At 47.0% G+C, this 7,864-nt stretch overlaps 1 protein-coding gene across 1 annotated transcript in view; it reads left to right on the top strand.

Annotated features, from left to right (window-relative positions):
- Positions 1-444: 444 nt before the first annotated feature.
- Positions 445-7,864, top strand: part of LOC119390206 (uncharacterized) — a 115,168-nt gene continuing 107,748 nt past the window's right edge. Inside the window, 1 exon segment of the mRNA XM_049414692.1 lies at positions 445-1,127. The gene's annotated coding sequence lies outside the window, so the exon portion shown is untranslated.

Below are 7,864 nucleotides of genomic sequence, written 5' to 3'. Positions count from 1 at the left end.
GAGGCAATGGATTAGCGAGACACAGGACGTGCCCTAAAGTCCTCTTGGAAATTCGTGTCACTCCTGGCTCGCAGACCAAGAGTGGCTCGCAGACTAAGCAGAATACATGTCTGCTTGGTCTGCGAGCCAATCTGCAAGCTAGTTGACCGGCGCGCGCTGGCGTGGTTCACCTGGCAGAAACCAGGGAGCGCGGCCACGACGTGCCGCCGGCGCAGTGGCCGCGAAGCGCAAACACCACCCGGCGTTTGCGCGTGCGTTGTAGCGCAACGGCAGCGGCGGGTCGCATGTGCTCACCTATAACGCAACTTGCAAACGTCCCGCGCAAGCGAGCCGTGTGTGGCGGTGGTGGAGGATACCTGTGCGCGGCGGCAAACCGGTTGCCCTCGCCGACGACCCACGCGCCGTTTCGTAGTCGGCGGGTGGTGGTGTGCGTGTGTGTGCGTGTTGCGCGCGCGAGAGCTGTACGCCTCCGCACGCAGTCGTCGTCGGCGGCGGCGGAAGCCGAGAGGCGCGTACAGCAGTCGGCAGCCGCCTTTTCTGCTACGCGCCCGCGCCCCACGACCAACCACGACGACGAAGACGACTACGACGAGCGTCGCGGCGAGGCGGAGCACCTGTTGCCGCCGCGCGGTTCACCCGATATAGAGTCGACCACCCTCGATCATCAAGTGCAATCCGGAAGGTTCCAGCCTCCGGTGTTTCTAGATCGCCGTACTCCTACAGCTGTGGACTTCTTGAACTCCCCGGACCGTCGATTCACTCGCGAGAACAGCGGCATCTGAATCGGCTTCGGCGTGGTGTAACAGACCCCACCCGCACCACTTGAAGAAGCCTGTGGGGCTCCTACAGACCACTCCGGGCAGTTCATCTTACGATCTCCGAGCAACCCTTCCAGGTTTAGCTTCAGAAGCGTTCTTCGAATAAGGGCTCGGCGAAGTTCTGTGTGATCGTGCTCACTGTGCGGACCACCCACCGATTTTTACGTGCCAGTTGGTGAAGTGACGTGCGACTGACGGCGAGGCTCGTCTTTTCTGGGATTGATTACTCAACGCCAAGCTCTTCTTAGGCCCCGCGAGTAACAGCTGTCCGGGGACGGTGCATGAGGCTCAATCCTGCCTCGTAGACCGGTAGGTGTAAAAACCCTCATCAACGGGGATTGCTGGGGCCAGTCTGAAAGTTGAGCTATGGCGGTGGTTTCGTCGACGGACCTAGTGCTTGTATAGCATTTTTTTTAAACTGGGTCCTTAAACTTCTCATGTTTTTGTTTTTGGTGAGCAGTGTTAGTTTCTCTTTAATTACCTGCATGGAAGAAGTACTTCCACCGGTTTCTTGCCAGCTGCTCATTTGGGGGCATATTGGGACCCAGGATTTTTGTGTGAGGCGTGTCACCTTGTAGTGACGACGAGTTAATCGTTACGAGTAGGGCACGTTATTGCGCAAAAACACTAAGCGCGTATGTGCCATAGAGATTGGGCAAGCCCCAATACTTACCAATGGCCCACAAAAAATGAAGAAGGGAACACACGGGTGGCAAACACCAATTAAGATTTCGGGACAGATGTAACCAATAGTCGAGAAAGACATCACTGAAACTTCGAGATTAACCCAGTGATAAACACCGGGGCTGCACGCTTCAGCTTTGCTGGTTAGCCGTTTGTACAAATGCTTGAACGGTGATTTTTGTTTTTAGTCGCGATGAACTTTGTCGTAATGTGACTTGCGCATCGTCTAGACGAAAGGACGTTGTTATTTTTCAGAGGTGGGGGGATACACTGAAGATTACCAAGGTAGACACCTTAATACATGAATGATTCGCGTGATTACCTCAGCTCATATATCTATGACTCCTAAATGTTGATGTGGTAATCTCTCTTTACATTTAGATGCGGGGTTTAAGGTCACGTTCTTAGCGTTCATAGCGGACTATACAGGTTAAATTTAAAGGTGGGGTCAGAACGGTGGGGTCCCCCTAACACGTGGATTTTTTGCTGTCATGTTTTGAATAGCCATCTGTCATGACTGCAGAAACTCATGCTTTGTATTGCGACAGCTTCAGAGAGTCACTCAAGCTCGCTTTAATTAATGTGTGACTCATGATGAAGTGACGAAAACGTCTCCATATTGTCAATAGATATACTGAGGTCGTGTGTTAAAGTCCCGTTTGAAGTGCGGTGCTCGATCCAGTTTCGGTAAAACCAGTTGCAAGAAGTTTTAAAAGAAGTATCTTTACTATCTCACCTCTGTGTGCTTTTCGATGAATTTAGTTGTTTGGTTAAACATTAAAATACGAAACCTATAGGGAAAACAGCCCCTCCATAACGCCGTCTATATTAACAATAAAAAACAACTCCGGCGACAAAGTGAATGTTGGAAAAGAAAACGAAACAAACGAAATAAAAGGAGAAAAGGGTCCAGTACGGAAAAAATAGCGAAAGGGCTTAAACACGTAGCCTGGCTGAACAAACTATACAGCGCGCTGCAACTGCGGTGGCATGCGACCAGTCACAGCAGGAGCCCTTTATTATTACTTTCACGTTACTGTTTTTGTGGTCGGCAGTGGGGGAGGGGTTGAGGAGGGAGGCAGTGAAATAGGTTTAGCGCGTAAAACGTTCGACGCGTCGAAACATTGTTTGGAAGAGAAACTGCTGTTAGTCCGTATTTGGAGCTGTACCAACTATATCATATAGTACACATACTAATTAATGAGCTTTCTTGCGTATCTAAACAAGCGCACCGAACGCTTACGAATGACATGACTTCGGGTTACAGTATTAATTAGCTGTTGCCGTCTCGTCCTGTCCGTCACCAAACGTTACTTCAGCGCCGCTCCCATAATATAAATTTTTGCACTTGCAGCTGCAGGCATACTCTCTATGCCTCTTGAAGGCGTGTCCTATAGGCGTGCGCGTGCTTGAAGGGTTCTAATAACGCGCTTGTTGGTAGTGACACATGGCGAAACTTGTATACAGCGCACTACGAAGGACACGGACGAAAAAAGTGATCACATGAAGATGCGCTTCGGACGAAGCTAGGACGAAGCGCATCGTCTTGTCTTCACTTTCTTCGTCCGTGTCGTTCATAGTGCGTTAGAAGTTTCCATGTGTGCATGTTTTCTTTTTCGAGAGCATTGGCGTCGTATAAGGCCACAGTGTGCACTTGCTGCAGCTTCGCGACTACACGAGCACGTATACCGTTGACAAGCTCACAGCTGGCAAGCTACAGCGCTAAATAGACGAGTACTTAAGGAAAAAGTATCACTACACACCTCTCTCACACTTCTGAGCGCTCGTGTTGTGGTCCTCATTTTCCTCTGCGTTTGTCTGTTTGACGCTGTAGCTTCCCAATTATCAATTACCAACAACAACAAGTTCTTTTTTCTATGGCTGGTAAACGTAGCCGTGATATTTCGGTCAATAGACGATATATGCTCACATCCGCGAGCACACGCGCACGTTCACTCGTGAGCGCGATACAACAGCAAGAACGACCACATGCTGTAAATTTAGTGCGCAGTTGATAATTTTCGACTTCGTAGGCTACCCGCGCAGTAGAATGTGGCTGTAATCCCACGCATACATCCGTTCCGAATGGAAGCGCTCTTGCTAACAGAACTCCTCCCAACTTATTTGTCCAGACGAGAGCCGATATTGATGAAGCACTGCACTGAAAAGCACGTTCACGAACACATAAAAAGAGACAAAACAAGCGCTGGGTTGTTTGTACCTTCTTTACCACTCGGGGTGGTTGCATCGAGTTCAGTCAGCGCTTGTGTTTCGTTCTTCTTTATGTGTACGGGAACGTATTTATTTATTGATTAATTTATTATTTATTTATAGTGCGCTACAAGTTTCTATGCGTGCATGTTTTCTTTCTTTTTTTTAGAGCATTGGCGTCGTATAAGGCTTCATCAATACCATGGCTCATCAACTAGTCCATCACTATATATTAAGAGCGCCGATTTTGTTTGCGTTCGTTTGTTTGGGCTGACTGCAAGCAAACATCGGCTTTTTATCTGGGGTAATGATGATCAATTGAGAAGAGTTCCATTTGGAAGAACGCTTCCACCTGGATTGCAAATATGGAACGCAGAAGCGTTCTTCCGGATGGAAGAACGCGTTTGCGAAAGAAGAGATTGCCCATGTTTAGTCAATACGATTCCAAGAAGTTGTATCGAGACTATATAAACATGTACAGTTTGGCCACGGACTAACTAAAGCCTTCTTACATGCGCATAAAAACGCTTTGCTCTCGGCTGCTGTCTTGAGATTGCCCCTGTCCGTCAATGCGTGTCAAGGTCGAGTGATTTTTCAAGGTTGGTCTCGCAGATGGCCGGCGCTCTGACCGACTGCGCGCCCCGCCGCGATGCTGGCGTGTGTGGGGGCGAAACGCGACGGCGATATATGGTGCGCCTTCGTCCCACGCACTCGCTATACAGAAGGACACGCTCCTTATATTCGCGTGGATAATCTCACTTGAGCAGATTGTACTAATGGAAGCAGACAGCGAGCTTATATGGAACACAGCCACTAAACGTGTGAATTTTTTTTTTTAGCAGCCGCATTTAGCATTCGCTTCGGTTTACGTTCGTAAGAATTACAAGGGCGGGCACGATAGGGATGCAGCGCAAAGCAGACTTCATACATGAAGCAAATTTGCATGTATATTTTTGACACGACGAATTCACCGATGTATTCGTAAGGGCAGGCTTTCGAAATAAAAGAAAAAGGATTTTAGACTTTGCAGAGTTGATGCGGTTAACTTACGCGGCTAACTACAAGCGTCTTTGCCTTTCAATGTCAGTTCACGGGAATTATGAATTAATTGAAAAAATAATGGTTTATTTGATAGCTTCGAAATTACTCTTTCTCTCCTTTGTGTAAGGCAAATACTGCCTATACTACTACTGCTGCTGCTTTTTCTTCTGCTATACTAGTACTAGTACCACCACCACCACCACCACCACACTCTTAATCAGGTCCCGCTTAAAGTGCTAGATATAGCCGGGAAACTGGACATCTTTCGTCTGGTTTCCTGGATATAGCCAGCATTTAACCAGGACCTGATTAAGAGTGCAACAGCAGCGACCTTACTGTTATTGTCATTATTATCATTATTAACCACGACGATGGCAGTGATTCAGATGATGACGATGATTATTACGAAAAGCCTGTGGCTTAAGTAGGGAAGGCATTTACGCATTTAAGCCTCACGCACTCGATACCCTGAAGAGCTTTACATCGCATACGCCAGTGTTCCAAAGAATGTAATTGGTATAGTTCATGACAGGCCTCTCTGCTCCTACTGTACATCCAAGATTATCTTGATAAGCGTTGTAACTAAAAAAAAGACGTAACAAACTTTGAAAATAATTACATATGTGTATGTTTATAGGCTTGTCTTGACAAGTCAATCAGAAACGGGTGAGGTACGAGTAGTTCGTGTCACACATGAAGCGCTGCTTTTAGGATTTTGGCAACAATTACCTACGTTCACATATTGTGCGTTGCGGATGCGCCCAATTTAATGTCTGGCGCTTGTACAGCAATAAAAGAGTTGGTAAAACTTTGGCTACAAGAAATTGAGGCTCTTCTACTCTCCCTCGTCTCACTTATTTCTTTAATTAGTTTTGTCAGGCTCCTTATAGGAAATAGAGCGAAAAACGAGACAGTAGAATCAGCCACACACATGCATGCATGACACACATGCGCTCGGTTAATACTCCGTATTTCATGCCATTCTGTTCACAGATGTCCTATACTGACTTGATAGGATTTATTTATACCTTTGTATTAGCGTCATTTTAGCTGGCTTTGCTACGAAATTTAGCAGCTTCATTCGGTTGTAACTTTGCGGCTATCAAAAAATGGACCTCTTGATTTTTCTCTTTCCATATGCTGAGTGCGCGTGTGCTAAAATTCCAGATATGCATATAGATTATTGCTTTGACGATCGCTTCTTCATAGCTCTGGCTACTTTGATGTGTTGGATAAGAACGTGGTCAAGCGGTAAAGCCGCACGAATGACCAATGTTTAAGATGGTAAAATATGTGATGCCTAATTTAGTGGAAAAGAACCAGCTGCAGGGTAGCACGGCAGCCGAGTCAGTTTGAAGCCGGAACTTCTGAGTGTACTTCTGAGTGTACTTCTGTAAAATGATAACCCGGAGAACAGTTTGAAGCACTTTCACATTTCGGCGACAATGCACGAATTGAAATCGTGCAATTGATCGGCGATCGCTGGCTAATGCGCACAGGGGAAGCTAGTACTGCTAGGACGCAACCTTCGAGGGAGACTTGTTTAACCAATCTAGGGCCTAGAGAGGCCTGGTACATGAAATGGGAATTTCCGATTTCGTGACTTCTTTTAAGATCACTTTGACGATGCAGGAAAAGTGTAAGAAAGAGCCATAGAGTAGTTTCAACTTGGACGCAAAGGGGCGAGGGCTGTTTTCAAAAGAGAATGTAAAGAAAGAAAGATAGCACTGCTCTGTGCATCAGGTGTGTTCAGGTGAATGCAAATCAAATAAATTGTCATGCTGTAAGGTACAGTGATAAAAGGAAAGACATCCTGGCTCTGTGTGGCCCATATTCGGAGTAACGGATATCGAAGCTTATGAAGCCTGCGAAGTGTAGCAGCTTACCATTCTACAAACGTCTCGATGTGGGACTGCACTGAGGAATAGCAGAGAGGCTGCCTTGCATACTATGGGAAATGCATATCCGATGAATTACAAAGCAACTTCAGACGATTTCTTTCTTTCTTCCTCTTTCTTTCTTTCTTTCTTTCTTTCTTTCTTTCTTTCTTTCTTTCTTTCTTTCTTTCTTTCTTTCTTTCTTTCTTTCTTTCTTTCTTTCTTTCTTTCTTTCTTTCTTTCTTTCTTTCTTTCTTTCTTTCTTTCTTTCTTTCTTCGTGGACAGAAGTATTACGCACAGAAGCATTAAAAATGTCTTCATACACGAAGCGTTTGAGCTTTATCTTGTTACTCAACAAACGTCTCAGAAAGAGGACCACGTGGAAGAACTGCTTGCAAGGAGCTTTTCTTTGACGACGACTCGCTTCCTTTAATTATGCATGTCGCGAGCAGCTCTTTTCCTCGCGACTTAGTTTCCAGATATAGCGAACGCGTTTCTCTGTTCATTGTTTTGCTTTTATGATCGAGATCGCAGGTCGCTTCGTTTCAACATGCAGCTCGTGGTCAGGTCGAGTCGATAGGTGACTACGGTCAGCCGAAGGGTCCGGGATAAGCGCCAATGATGGTTTTATCGCTTTTTCTTTCTTTCTTTTTTTTTTTTTCTCGCGCGAGGCAAAACCGGCCAGCGATGCCCACGCGAGGCGTCGGGATGAGCTAATGGAGGCGCTTCTTGGCGATCGCTCAAGAGACGCGACGACTGGACCTTGCGCAAGCGCAGTCGGTAGGAAGCGTGTGGGAGGGACTTGAATCCAGGGAGATGGATGAAGGCTGTGCGTGTACGCCTGGAAGCCCATCGCGATCGTACACCTATACACCTGGCGATACGCGCTGAATTGCTGCTGGCAGTCCTCATAGGTTGGTTCTCCTACCGCACTTCTCGCCGAGTGCGGCTATTCAAATTCCCGCGCCGTAATCTGCCTCGAACTGCGCCCTATGATTTAGTGTTCCCGTATGGTCGTTACAAGAACCATAGCATGAGGCTCACAAGGCTTTGCTGGAATTCTGGCCAACCACGGGTCTAGATTCTCGTTTCTAATGCTCGTGGACTGCATGTGATGTGACGTGCTGTGGTGAGGCTTCCTCACCTTTTTTAACAGCGGTACTGTTTAAGCTCGGCGTAATGCCGGTGTCGTAGACAGAAAACCACGGCGGGTATGCGCCACAGAAAGCGGG

This window comes from Rhipicephalus sanguineus, chromosome 4, assembly GCF_013339695.2.
Source record: "Rhipicephalus sanguineus isolate Rsan-2018 chromosome 4, BIME_Rsan_1.4, whole genome shotgun sequence".
NCBI lineage: Eukaryota > Metazoa > Arthropoda > Arachnida > Ixodida > Ixodidae > Rhipicephalus > Rhipicephalus sanguineus.
Note: the sequence above shows the minus strand (reverse complement) of the source record. Positions and strands in the feature narration are given on the sequence as shown.